At 34.1% G+C, this 15,619-nt stretch overlaps 1 long non-coding RNA gene across 1 annotated transcript; it reads left to right on the forward strand.

Annotated features, from left to right (window-relative positions):
• Window positions 1-1,132: 1,132 nt before the first annotated feature.
• On the forward strand, window positions 1,133-13,351 carry LOC122135548. Its single transcript, XR_006153586.1, has 3 exons — window positions 1,133-1,263; window positions 8,704-8,896; window positions 12,802-13,351. It is a non-coding gene; the product is annotated as an uncharacterized LOC122135548 (long non-coding RNA).
• Window positions 13,352-15,619: the final 2,268 nt, after the last annotated feature.

The following is a 15,619-nucleotide window of genomic DNA, read 5'->3' on the forward strand; positions in this document are numbered from 1 at the left end:
GGGCTACATATAAGAAGGTGGCTGGTGTCTGAAACCAAAAGGAGGGATGGTCTATAATAATTGACAGAATGGCGTCTACCAAGTGTCTACTATTGCATCCCACCGCGGGGATACACCCGGATCGCCAGTGTTTTGCTCAATGGAGTTGAGTTCTGTAGCCAGGTTGTTTTGAGCCAATCACTTGAGGCATATATGTCATGTGACTACGCACTCTGGAGCCGCAGGAAAATTACTTAAGTTGATTGGTTGATGCCACCAGAAAAAGGGGCCCAAACACAAACACTAGCGGCTCTTAAGAGCTTCTAATATCTAAATATCAGTTATCAAAATATCAAAAAAAAAAAAAAAAAATCAGTATGAATATGGCTGATTTTAAAAGGCCGTCATTGGAGGATGGTGCTTTTCACATTTATGAAAGAAACCAACTAATAAAATATTACAACAATCATCATCTCACAACAGAAATATAAAGAATTATATACAGAATTATAATTTGAAATAAAGAAAAATCAATATTATAGAATTAATTGAATTCACGTTCTATCCAGTTTTTTTAGTATGATTGATATACTATTATAGTTGATATGTGAATAATGTATATCTTTCTGCTTTTTTACTTTAAAGTGTAAGTTTTAGTAATTTTTTGTGTATTTTTTGTCACTTTTAGTATTTTTGTATTATATATCTATAGTTTTTAATAATTTTTGTCTATTAATTTTAGCTACTTTACTTCTAGTTAAACTAAGTTAAACTAAATAAAAAAAGAGGAACTATCTGAAATAAAGTAAGTTCACTTAAAATTTATATATATATATAATATATAATATATGTATATATATATAGTATATATATATATATATATATATCTATATATATATATAGTTCAATTGCGATTTTTTTGTTCAGTTTTAATTAACAATCCTGTTAAACACTGCTTTCTATCAAGCAGCCCATGCCACTGTATCTGATTCTGCTTATTGCTTTTTTCCTCACTTCACTCAAAAATCATATCATCTAACCCTGGATGAATCATCTTAACCTTCCCTATTTATTTGATCTGGTATCTTTACATAAACACAGCATATCGAAACCTGCCTACAGATCATTTAACTCTGTCTTTTCATCAAACCAGGGCCACTGCTAAAATCCATAAAGCCCAGGACAGTATTTTTCTCTCCCTCGGGTCCAGCGGGTAGATAATAACACAGAGGACCTTGGTGGGCCCCTCATCATTGTGGCCGGGACAGCATCGACAACAGCCCTGTATGTACCCCTCCCTTTTCCTTAATTTCTGTACTGCACAGTTGAAAATTTTATTTAGCTATAGCTTTCACTCAATTATACATTTTATTTTTTTAAAGGTTTTATTTTGAATGTTCATAACTGTGTGTATGTATATGTTTGTATGAAATGCCATGATTTCCTTGACTATAATGTGAGACAGAATCGATTTTACACACATTTTAACTGGCTGAACTATTGCAAAACTAACTGAATTTGTTCTGGCCACATGTGACTCAAAAGCTGCATATGTGTTACACAAATTTAGTTTCTGATTAAATATTCCACATTACGTATCTAAATATCCTCTGAGGTCTGTAAGATTCTCGCGGCTTGTCCCTTGTGACGTGCTCAGCTCAGTCTCGTGACAGACTTGATCTTCCCCGCATGTTTTATGATAAACACGATTGAATGTGTGAAACATTTACGATCCTGTTAAAGCATTTAGCAGATAGTTTCTTGACCTGTGTTAAAGCAGACAAACAAAATCAGAAACAGTTTTTACACAGCTTTTTATTCATTTCTACATTTCTTTAATGTGCCTTCATTTTAAAATCTAATAGCTATAAAAAACAGCTTAAACAAGTTTTACCAATGCATTTTGTCTGTAATATCACAGTGTTAGCTTTCTTACTTCTGTAAATATCATAAAATTAAAAATTAAAAATAGATCATGTGTTAAGTTATATAAAGATGACACACGACAATTATGTCATGGTAAATTATAATATATAATACCATTAATCTGACTGTTAATGTACATTTTTATAAGAAAGTATTATGTTTGATTTTTATTATATTATATTATATTATATTATATTATATTATATTATATTATATTATATTATATTATATTAATATTTCATTATAAATTACACACACACACCACACACACACACACACACACACATATATATATATATATATATATATATATATATGTATGTATTGTTATGTATTATTATAACCATAGACTATTTTAAGGAGTAAAAGTTTGTTGTTTTGATCATCATTCACTGTGTTTTCTATTAATGACAGATCTGTACTATCAGATCAAGCTGATGTATAATTGTAGAGGCCTGTCTGTGTGTTTAAGTCTGTGGATTCAGCTGGGTCTAATATGTCACAGGCAGGGCTGAAGTCAGTTTCTGCCTGAAGTGTGTGTTGTGTGTTAATGTGTTTGTGAGTGCGTCGGAGTGTGTGTTTAATGCACACTCAGCCGGTGTGTGCAGGAATGGACTGGTTTTTCCTGACTTTGTACTGAAGCACAATTACTCAGAGACCAAAACCTGCTGCCGGGATTCTGAGGCCTTAACAATCATTTACCTGCTTACTGCTTAACTAAAACAATCTCTAACCTTCTTAGTTTGTATGTGAAGAGGAAAAGATGGCAAAATATATGCGATTTAGTCACTGATATTCTGATATAATTTTACTGTTCATAGATAATGTTGACAATTGTTGTAGTATTACGGCTGTAGTGTGTTTATTTACAATCCCTCCATGTACAGAAGATTTACATGCACCATTTCAGTAATAATCTGTATTTTAAATTTCACACACTATATCACACACATTTGAAAAAATTTATTTATTCCTTTATTTTTCCATTCTTAAGTTTTGCAAGAGCTAAATATTCATGAGCGTTGCTAAAAATATTTTTAGTAACCAATTAAAAACACAACTAACAAAAAAAGCAGGATTTCATTGAGAGTTCATGTAGAAAGGGATTCTTTCAGACCTCATACAGCTTTCACTATATTTAATGAATGCTCCTTCATTTATTGTAATTTCAGTGCGGCTTTGCACAAAATTAAATTTATAAAAACAAATTGAACAATAACTTCCTCTAATAATATATTATTTTGTCTGTAAAGATTATAGTATTTAATTTTAAACCCCCCGTTTTGTAAATATCATGAGGGACTGAATTTGTTTTTGAATATGTTTCAGCCATGAGTTATTTAAAATGTTACAATGTAAAAGATTTTTTTCCTTTTTTTGAAGATGTTAAAAAATACAAATAATTATTGGAGCATGTTTTACAAGAAAACACCGAAAAAAACTGTTTCTACTTAAAAATTTCCACCACAGGATAAAAAAAATAAAAAGGTAATTTACTTTTTATCTCACAATTCTGAGGGGGAAAAGTCAGAATTAGCTAATCTAAACTTGCAATGCGAAAAAAAAAGGCAAAATTGTGAGATAAAAATTGCAATTATCAATTGACAAAATCTTATATTCTGACTTTTTTCCTCAGAAACACAAGTTTATACCTTACCGTAATCTGACAATTAAATCTGATAAGTTTTACTTTTTTTCTTAAAGTTTAATTATATAATATATATATATATATATATATAGATATATATTTATATAATATAATGTATATATATATATAAATAGAGAATATATAGTGAAAAGTCTGAATTGTGAGTTAAAAACCCACAATTGCTTTTTTATTATTATTATTTTTTTTTGTATTCTGTGGCAGAAACGGGCTTCCATAGTTACTTCCAATTTCTTTGTGATTAATTAAAGTGTTTTTCAAAAAAAAAAAAAACATTTCAATGTAGCAGTTAGTTCATGACTAAGACGAATCTCTCCTTAGATCAGTCTGCAAATGTCTTTCTCGGTTAATTGAGATATCAGATAAACACTCTAATTAGCAGAGGGCGTGATTTGGGCGTTGCTTTTACCCTGTAGTGTCCCACCGGGATCTGCATCTCTTTTACAGACCACCCTGCCCCCTTCTTAATCAAGAAAATGCTTGCAGAGATAAACACGTCTGCCACCGTCACCTCACTATCAGACACCAGGGGTATAAATAACAACCCCTAACATTCTTCATCATTACAGAGATAACAGCAAGAGGACCTAAATGAGAGCAAGCTCAAGCACCCTGTTAGTTTTAGAGGAACTGCAGGGGTCACACAGGGGTGCAGTAATAAAAATTCAAAGGATTGTAAAAGTTTCATAACAACAAAAAAACCAGGGATTCTGGTTAAGGAGTAGCGAAATAAGCAAAAAGGAAAATGGAGTTTGTCAAACTCCAGGCCCATGTGCTCGTGTTTTCTCCGCTATAATCGAACTTGTGTATAGCTCTGTTTTCCTGTTATGTTCAAACTATGACAGTGTACAGATCTCTACTGCACGAGAAGAACAGCAAATCAGGCGCGTTTGTTTGAGACAGAGGCAGGCGTGATGTTCCTCTCTCTCGCTCTGGTCTGCGATTTACACGGCCTCAGGAATACAGCATTAATGCTTATAAACAGCCAGGAACATCCGTGTGTTATACAGTACACTGTAAAAAATTATTTTCCAAAGTTGTAAATAAAAGATTGTAGAGTATATTTCACAAAAAAATAACAATTCAGTATTAGAATTTTCCCATTTAATTCAATGCATTCCTTGCTTGCTTGTTTTTTTTTTTTTGTAATTGTTTGTAAACTAGATTTACTAGCAATTTAAGTAATTGTTTTTTTACACAACATTTTCAGTGCATGAGTAGTATAGAAGCAGCTTGCTCTTCTCGCTATATATTTTTTGCAATTGCAGTTGCAAGTTTATATCTCACAGATCAAAGTTTTCTTCTCAGAATTGTAACTTTTTAAATTCTGAAAAAAGTCATAAGGTGTGAGGTATAAGCTCAGAATTGCAAGACAAAAAGTCTGAATTGTGAGAAAAAAGCGGCAATGACCTTTTTTCTTTTTTATTCCAAGGTGGAAAGAAAAACAACTGAATTGCAAGATGTAAACTTAGAATTCAGAGAAAGAGTTTTTTTGTCTCAAAATTCTGACATTCTCAGAACTATGAGTTTATATCTCATTCAGAACAGCAAAAAAAAAAAAAACCTGCATTGTGAAATAAAAAGTCAAAATTAATTTTTTATTTTTTATTCTGTAGTGCAGAGGTTTATCATTGTGAAGATGCATTATAAAACATACAATAATACTGCTAAAAATGCTTTTTGGTCAGAGGATCTTTTGAGACAACATCATAGAAATATTCTCGCTTAAATACGAGTTTAAAACAGCAATAATTTCAATGATTTCAGTTTGTGTTGATTTCATTGGTTGAATGTAAGCAAATACTCCTTTAAATGCAAACTTTCTTAACTTTAACCTCAGAATATGAACATTTTTAAATCTATCAAAGTAAATATTAACTCAGTTCAGCTGAAAATGTCATGCCGGACTACAGACGGCTGATCTAAGATCCTCCTCCGACACCAGTTTTTAATGTGCGCCGTTGTCTCTCAGTGCTGTCAGCTGTGTTTGATGTACCACAGAGCTATGTTTTCAAATATTCAGAACCTCTTATTGCAGTTTGTGTCTGGTCCGAAGGTGGTTTTGAGATTCTTAAGGCCTAAATTTGTTCCTGTTTTAAACCCACATTTTCCCATTTTTATTCAGGATTATGCACCTAGTCTGGAACTTAAATCAAGAGCCATAACATCGTGTTTTTGTCACTGTATCTTTTAAGATTGTGTATGTTACCATTATCTGGTTTTCGGGGCCTTCGCTGGTGTCTCTCTACCTGCACATGCTTGTCTGGTTTGATGTTTTTAAAGGGATTTTGGGTACAAAACCAAGCTTCACCTGTTAAAACCAGGTAAGACCAGGATTTCAGGATGGTTTAACAGTAATTTTTTTGTCAGGCTGTTAAAGAATTTTAAGGTGTAATCACATATAATCATGTTTCTTTTTTTTTTTCTTTTTTGTTTTTTTTGGTGTTTGGATGCTCACATGATGCTCAGAGAATGACTTCAACCAACAAAATTAGACATCTGTCATTCTTCTGTGACATATATACTAAGGAAGTCATTTTCTTGCATTGCAGTTCAAAGTTTTATTCATCACATGCTTGTCTGGTGGCCCAACAGTGAGTGTTTTGTTGTGTAAGCTGTGCATCAGGCAGTAAAAAGACAATAGATGATATATATGACTGTAAAAACAGGACAATAAAAACACACAGAGGTCTCTTATAGGAAAGTGAAGCCATGCAAACTCAGTCTATCTCTCTCACACACTCACATGCACTCAGGAAAACAGACGTCGAGTATCTATTTAAGAAGTGCTGGAGTGACTGTAAACTGTTTCATGCAGTTGTATATACACTCTTGGCTCTCTCGGGTTTATAGAGACTCAAGATTGGGCTCCTTTTAAGGTGAATTCCCTGTTTTGCTCTCTGCATTGAACTTCTGCTGCCAAGAGCTGTTGAGAGACCATTCCAGTGAAATCTCCCAGAGAAAGAGAGAACTATGGAAAGTAAAATCACAAATAAGACCATAATCATAAATAATATCTCATTTGCTTCTTCCAGTCAGCAATGAGATCAAATTGACATAAAATACAAATCAGTCTGTCATTAAAGTATGCAAACTCTCAGAGGTTTGTGAAAACAGCAAAACCAGCCTTACGAAAGTAAATGTTTAAAGGCGCTGTATGTAGGATTGACGCCGAGGGGTTGAACTCAGGTATTGCAGTCCAAATTCAAAATAATGGAGAGGGGTTTTTTTCAACCCGGCCCCTCCGTCCTCAGATTGACGCACACGCAGGTTGCCAGATTGACGACACAAACGAACAAAGTGCACTTGACGATAAATGAATTAAATATGCTGTGTGTTTCCACCAACTGGCAACCCGGGGTGCCGAAAACTACAATTTGGTAAACTGGCAGTGGGCGGTTTTTTCACAAACCAAAACACCCGAGACCGACATTCCGGCCCGGAACGCACATTTTCAAAGGAGGAGAATAACTGACTGTAGCTTGGTGTTTTTCAAATAAACAGATATGTTAACTAGCATGTTTCTTAAATATCTGCAAACATATTGTGGTATTTTTATGCTTTAGTAGAGTCAAAAACATACATTTTAAAACTTACATACTTTAATATTTCTATATTTGTCTATATTTTATTATAATTTAATATTAGTATTATTACTATTTAATTATGATATACCAATAATTATATATTTATATGCAATACATAATATGTGTATTTGTATTATATATAATATATTAATAAATAGTATTATATTATAATTTTATATATTATATACACATTTTTAATAGATTTATTCAAATTATTTATATTATAAGATTAATGTTTTATTATAAAAATATTATTTATTTTTCTACTATTATTATACTATGATTATTACAATATTAGTATTTGATATATATATATAGCATCACATTTATATCAGAAATAATAAGCACATATAAATAATACATATCTAAAAATGAATTGAGACAATATAGTACAGAGAGATAAAATGATGGTGGATGGCATCAATTTGATGAGACCATAATTTGAGCTCATATTGAGATCTCTGACTTTTGATTGCTTGCAGACTTTGGTATCTTGACAAATCTGAGGAAATCTTGAGAAGTCTTCTAAAACTCTAAAGGATTAGATATTAGAAGGATTGTGAGAACCAGAAGCAAGTCTCCTTTTGCTCTCCATTTAATCTCACTGCAGTATAGGAGAAAAAGTGGAGATATTTAAGAGATCTAGAAAATCTTATATGTATCACCTTTAGAGTTTCGGAAGATACCAGCAATAAAAGCATATATTTTATAACTCTATATGCATACTGTATCTCTTGGCTTATTTGTTTCTATTTGTATGATTTAAGACAAAGTTGATGCTAAAATCCCTCTCCTCATTTCCTGCAAAAACATCTCTTTCCTCTGCTTTTCAGCACAACTAGACACAGAAGTTCAAAGCTGTTGACACACATCAACTAAATAAACCAGCCCGCTGAATGATTCCTCACCCAGATATATGATATGGTGAGTAGAAGGAGCACAGATTTGCTGATTAGCAAAGCTTAAACATTTTGTACACCCCATTGGCTTTCTATTCCCATTCTCATATTTTTACATCTAACTCCAAGAGCTCAAAAGTAAACAAATGACTTTCAGAAGACCAGGGCCTTTTATGGTGTCCGGAGCAGCTGAGATAAATTAAACTGTCAGTGTTTATTTTCCAACAAATCAGCAGTTGAGCACTCCAGCCCTTCGTCAGCTGATAAAACACACCGACGGAGAGCGAGAGAAGAAATCGAACTAATATAAAGACCAGAAAACCCTGACTTAAAAGGATAAACTGAAAAAAAGATGGAAGCAGGAGTTTACTACGTAATCCTGCGTTATCTGCATGGAAGATCTGGGTCTTGTAAACCCGTGTGGTCAAGAAGCTTGAAAGACTTTTATTAGCTTGATTTTAAAGGTCTATTTCTGGGCTAATAGATCCTCTCTGTCCTTTTAGGGAGGCGAGGAGCTCATGTACATCAAAGCATGAAGAGAAATATCAGTCCCAACTATTGTTACACGCTGAGGCTTGGGTACATACAGTGGTGAGTCCATTTGTGTGTCTTACTGATCATTTCTTTCTTTTTTCTGCCTTAAAAGGTCTGGCTGTCAGTCGTATTGTTGACTAGGGGCCCGGAGTGACACTGGCCCCCTGAAGCGTCCACCTGATATAGCAGTGAAAGATCACAGACATGGACTTTCAGCCTGGTCCAAACTTGAGAAAACTGTACTAAGCAGATTTTGATGGATGTCCCTGCTGAAAAGACCAGCATGTACAATTTCCAAACCAACTGTAAGTTCAAGTGAGGTTCCCAGCAGGATTGTGCACTTTACAGAACTGAACTGAGAATGCCTTTTAAATTGCCCAATTCAAAAATTAATCTGACTTCATTTCCCAGAATGCATCGCCTGTGTTGAATGTCTTTGAATTACGATTTCTCTTCCCGTCAATTCAATTAAATTTCCTGTTTAGTTTGGCCAATGCAATTCAAATCCCAACTCATGAACTGAAATACAGCCAATTCTGAATTTTACACAACTTTGGTTCCCACACATTTGTGACCATGAATTTGCACAACTTTTCAATGTCTTATTATTGATTTCAGGATAAGGATAATTGAAAATCATTTGACAATGAAACTAAATAATTTAAATATCTAATCAAATATTTTAGCTGAACACAACAGAAAACAGAAAACACAACATTTTGTATAAATGCTTTTTAAGATTTTTTTTTCAAGTCTGCAAAACCACAATTAAAATTCCCTGATTTTTCCTTATTTTTTTATAACCATAAAACCCTGTCAAGCCATACATTAAGCATATTGCATTCCCAGTGCCATGCTCTATCAGTTTAGCTTTATTAAGCTAGTTAACTTGGTCAACAAACTTCAGCAGAAAAGTTCACCAAATAGACCAGCACGAAACCAGCATGCTAGTACTGGTTAAGCTGGTCTGGGTTACCATAAGTCTTCTTTTTCCCAGACATGTCCTGGCTGGGATTTCTAAATTGCATAAAATATCCAGGTTTTGGCTTTGTTTTCCTATTGTTTTCATACTTGCTTAAGGCATTGTACACGATCAGCCAATCATGGCGTGTGAGAAGGCGGGATCTACAGAGAATGGTCAAAGCAATGCAAAAACATTTACATATAATATATGAGAACAGTAGAGAGCATGTCAACAGGAAAACAAAGCCTCACCCGGCAATTTAAGGCAATTTAGAATTCCCGGTCAAGACATGTCTAGGAAAAAGAGGACGTATGGTCACCCTAACAAAATCCTGTCAGTGTGGGTTCGGTGTACTGCATCTGCGTGGGATTCAGTGATCGCTGCCCTGGTGGGGTGTGGCGGGAGAAAGGGTGTACGACTGCATGCTTTTAGCAGCCCTCAAGAGGGACCTTCTTCCGTCTCACTGCCTTTTCTTCCACACAGTCAAATCTTACAGTTCAATACCCAACCCAAGCTAAAAACGTCCTTATGCGTGTGTTATGTCGGGTCTGAGAGCGAACCAAAGAAAAAAAATGAAATGCACATCAAAGATACATGAAAACAGAGAAGGAGAGGAAAGCCATCCTTTCAATTTTTAATTCATTGTGTAATCAAATGTTCATCTCACAAATCACAGCACTCAAATGTGAAGACAAAGAACAGAGCTGGAACCGACATAGACATGTCCATCACTATAATCAGATTAGTGATGAATCAGTTTTGAGTTTTCAATGACAGATTCCTAAAATTTTGCATTTGAATCTTGGAAATATGGTTTCCACCTTTGCAGAGACTGCTCCCTTAAAGGAACAGTTCAGAATGAAAATTATGTCGTTCTCGTGTTATTTCAAACAAAAATTACTTTCTTTCTTCAATGAAATACAATTATTATCAATGTCAGGACGAAGAAAAAAAAAATAAAAATCTAAATGTAGTCCATACAACTTGTGTACTGTATTTCAAGTCTTCTGAAGTGATACATTAAAAAGTCTTTTTCAGAACAAAACATTCTGAAGAAAAAGTTATTCACAAGTAATGTTCACCTGCTGTGACTGAATTGTTGATTAAGTGAACCGAATCAGTTTGATTTATGAACAAATTATACAGACTGTGGGTGTGTCTCTGCACACAGATGAACCGATTCTTTTCACAGATTTGATTGAAAAGAATGATTCATTGATGAATCGCTGTTGTCCCATTAACCCTAATAGATGCCAAGATGTTCAATGAATAACAATTATTGAATTAAATTCAGTCTGTTTCTCACACAAAGCTATCTATGACTTGGAATATAGTGCAAAAAATAGTATGGACTACTTTTATGCTGCTTTTTAAAAAGCTTGTCTAAATAAATGTAGTAAATTAGTAAATGCTAAACTTAACACCTAAAGTGTACAGTATGAAAAAAAGAATCATGTTGAGATTTGCTAAAGATCACATTAGTTAAATTGTCATGTTAGGTGATGGCAAAGGTCTGTTTCTCTTACGAAGCTATCATAAGACTTAGAATATTATAAACAAATGGTATGGACTACTTTTATGGTGTTTTTGAGTCCTATTTGAAGCTTGAGTCCAGGTTCATTGCAATTGGATGCAAAAGAGATCCATAAAAAGCCATTTAAAACAGGTTTGGAATGACATGAGAGTTTTTAGGTGAACTATACCCTTAAGATCACTTTCCTTATGAAGTAAAATTTTAAAAGAGAATCAGCATAGGCGTTGGCTAAACATGTTGCCGTCCACTGATCTGAAGGCAGCCGGACACACACCTGCTTGAAGCTCTCGTGTTCATTGCATCTCCTGCTGCTGCTGTCATGCTAAATAAACCTCACTGTTCCCAGTCACAACATGCCTCCCGTGTGGTCCCTTGTGTGTTTTCCTGTGACCGGCCCTCCATCACGACGTCCGAGGCCTACCGTATAGACAGAGCGGAGGCTGAACATGCCTTATTCATGCTCTCCAGCTCCGGGAAGCTCTAGCTGGGTCAAAACAAGCCTCTCTCTCCCCTGAACTTCCATAAATGATGAGCTCTAAAGCCTGCGCCGGTGTAGCCCTGCTGTTCCCAGCAGCACTGCCGCAGGGACGCTAAATCATTCACAGAACTGTGGCTTTGGAAAGAAAAGTTTCTGTTCGCTTGCCGTCTACGTTGAAGTAGAAGATAAAGTTGGCATGGCTAGTTTAGTCATTGCTTGTCTTAACTCAAGACCACTGTTTGAATTCATGGTGCCCCGGATGACATTCCCAATGGAAATGGTCCAAACGTTAGATTTAAGAAGCAGCTTGTGGAAAAAACAAATCTATTGTCAAACAGGAAGTGTGAAGAGAAGAAAGACAGGAAGTGAGGTCATCGAAGGAAGGGAAGGCAGAGGAATTATACACCTGAGCATAAAGACAGGACAACTCCATTGTTCGGAGAAGAAGGAAAGACACTTTATGGATTTTCCTATGGAAGGACAACACCAAATGTCTCCACCAACTCTGATAATGTTGGTATTTTGTCAGATGATTTTCTAAATTCCGGCCAATAATTATAAACCAATAATAATTTTCATGTTATAAATGTTAAATATAAAAATATATTTAATAATTGTAAGTCACTTTGGATAAAAGCATCTGCTATATACATAAATGTAAATATAATCAGTTTTAAAATGTGGTATTTTTAAAATTATATGTTATTTTAGTAAATTCAAAACAAAACTAAAAATAAATTTTAAATGCTAGAAAGCCAGTGTTATTTTAGTATCATTAAGATTTTAATAAGATATTAATTTTATTTCAGTTTTAGTTACTTTAGTACATCGTTAAAATAATTTAAAATAAGAAAATTAACAAAAATGTTTTTTTTAATCATTAATTTTTAGTTTGAGTTAACTATAAAAACCCTGCTGCAAGTAAATTTAGGCATCACAGAATTGTACAGTACAGCATTAAAAATTGATATTCGTTTTGAGATCTGCAAAATATTACATTTAACAGTGTTATTTAATTATTATTGTTTTTATTTAATAACTTTAAGTGGAAATTTAGATGACAGCAGAGGTAATCTAAATGTAAAAATATGGAAAATTATCATACACAGTTAAAAATCCAACATCAGCCAAATAAATAAATACCAATATATCATATATCTAGGTTTTTATTATTATTATTATTCTTGTTTTGATTGATCAGGCTGTGTATCACACCTCTACTTCTCTCTTCCAGGCGATTCGCCGCAGCCAGACTCCCAGGAGGCCACTGGTGTCTGGACATGATGTCACACCTCTAACATCTTCTAGCCTCTGCTGCCTGAAAGTGACAGCTCTTGGCTTCTTCACGGTGAAGAGAAAGCCTGCGTGGAATGGTTTCTCTGCACTCAGTACTGCACCAAACTTCTGGTTTCCGTGCTGAAAAGACACTGCTGTTGTGTTTTGGTACCCAGTGTGGGATTCAGGCTTCTTCGGCCCAAAACACACTCTCTGAATGTACCTTAATGTTCTTGCTATACAAGCGTGATTTCACATTGCTTTAATAAATGCATCAGAACACATTCAAGGGGTACTATTGCATGGTAAACAAACGTTTATAGATATTAAGAAACTAAAATGTAATATATTAATAATTAATGAAAGCAGTTATTATTGCGAAACAATTAAGTCAATAAATAATTAAACCAATAAATGAAATATACCTCTATTTATTTTTTAATATTCCATGAAAAAACACACCATTTAATATCCACTTTCATAAAACCACTACTGCAATTAAATGATTTTTTCCCATAATTAAATTTTTAATAATAAAGCATTCTTTTTTCCTGAAATAAAAATATTTCCAAAAGTTGCTGTTTTAATAATAAATAATAATTTCTTCCTATCATAAAATAGATTATTTTATATTATTTCCTAAAGTAATTTTAAATATAATTCTTTTTTAATTGGTTTAATTATTTAAATTTAATTTACAGTGTTTTGGTCCTCCGTGTATTGTTAGCTATGTGCACTTTTATGATAGTTAAAATATTTTATATTTATAATATTTGTATATTTTTCTATTTCATTCTTTCTCTTTTCCTCAGAGAGGAGGTGCTGCAGGTACAAGTGGAGCCGCGGTTTCACCTAAAAGCAGAAAGAGGTCCCAGAGGTCCCTCGACATCCCCCGCATGTCTTTTTTCTCTTCCCTCTCTCTCGCCTCAGTGAAGCCGTCCGATCGCGTTAGCCTCATCGCAGTGCTAAAACACTCTCTCTGCACCCCCTCTGTTCTCGGTGCTGTTGCCGCCCTCATTTCCACCAAACAGAAACACTTTGAAAATCTCAGGAAAACAGGAAAGATCAAGAGCCTCACTTCCTTCACTGGGTTTGTGTTTGATAACGCTCAAGACAACATAATGCCAATAATGACACAAAATTACTCCAGTGATTCTGTAATTAGCTTGTGGATCTGTTCACATTACGGTCATGTTCTGGTCTTTAAATTGTATCAGAGTTTTTTGGGGTGTCACCAAATGCAGATCTGATTAATTAGCAGAGATCATCTCCATCGGCCATGTCATGGTTACAAGACTACACGCTAAAATCACAGGTACCTGGACAGGAAAGCAGAAATCTGATTTTCTGTGTATATTTTTATCAAAAAGTTATGGCACAAAACTGTTGTAATCAGGTCCATCTACCTACAATCTTAGACTACAAATATATTTTTGTAATATCTTTATATTTTGCAATATATATATATATATATATATGTGTGTGTGTGGGGGTGTGTGTGTGTGTGTGTGTGTGTGTGTTTTAATACTTACAGTCATGAAAAAAAATCAATAGTTTTACATCATACCACTTTTTTTTTATTTGTTTTAATTACATAATTAAATATGTTTTAATTGCTTAATTCAAAATGCATTAAGTACAGAATCTTGCACCTTTGTTTTTTCTGATTTATAAAGTTTATAATGTGATTAGCACAAGTTAAATATTTATATTATTTTTATTATATTATTATTTTATTTATTATTATTTTTTTTCAAACTAATTTACTGAAGTAAACAGTCATTAATAAAGACATTACACCGTACCATTGTTTTTAATATGATTAAATTGTTTGTAAGTACACACCAATGTCATTTTATTATAATATAATATCAAACTAAGAAATATAATATAATATCAAATTAAAGTATCTTACAGTGCTTCAGATATCCAACAACAACAACAACATAAAGTATTTAAGCAAACATTTAGAAAAAAAAAACATCTAAAAATGTAATTAAAACTACTTTTTAGTTTTTATATTATATTTTTAAAAAATCCATCTCCTAACAAAATGCATTTGGTAAAGGCAGAAAATCATATCAACATGTGTTTACAGATTAAAACAATTGAAAAGTCCGGTTTTCTGTGCCTTCAGGAGATTACCATAATTTTTATAATAGGCGCACAGCACTAATTAGAGATAGTCATCTCACTAGTCTTAAGGTAGCTGCACACAATTCTCCTGCCACTGAATAATACAGGAAATGCAGCTTGTGTTCATTACAGTGAGAGTTTGTGGTGAAAGACACAGAGATGTGGTTTTCTGATTGATCACATGAGCTCAGAGAGATCTAGTGCTGCTCTAAAATCAGGGGGAAAAAAGTCTTTCTACATCTTAAGCCTTATAAATCAATTCCTTGGAGATGCCAAGCTTAAGAACAGCCTGTCCTCGACACGAGCTGTTTACATACTGTTGGGTTCTCCTCTCTCTCTCTTTTTCCTGCCTCCCTCTCTCCACCTCCCCCAGCCGACCCTCCCTCGCTCTGTGGAGGAGGACAATCTACTGGAAGGAACGAGGGACTTGGCCGCAGCCCAGAGCAGAGAGAGAAATACTGTAGAGTGAAGTCTGACTGTGTGCATGTGTAGAACAAAAGAGGTCACATGAACAGTGGAATGAAGAAAACGATTGATCATGAACACACCTGGTGGAGAGAGAGAGTTTGTTTGAGTGGTAGCTCCCGCATGACGTCAGACGGAGAGGGTGGGGGTCTCTCTCTCTGCAACCAGGGGGTCAA

This window comes from Cyprinus carpio, chromosome A25 (assembly GCF_018340385.1).
Source record: "Cyprinus carpio isolate SPL01 chromosome A25, ASM1834038v1, whole genome shotgun sequence".
NCBI classification, from domain to species: domain Eukaryota; kingdom Metazoa; phylum Chordata; class Actinopteri; order Cypriniformes; family Cyprinidae; genus Cyprinus; species Cyprinus carpio.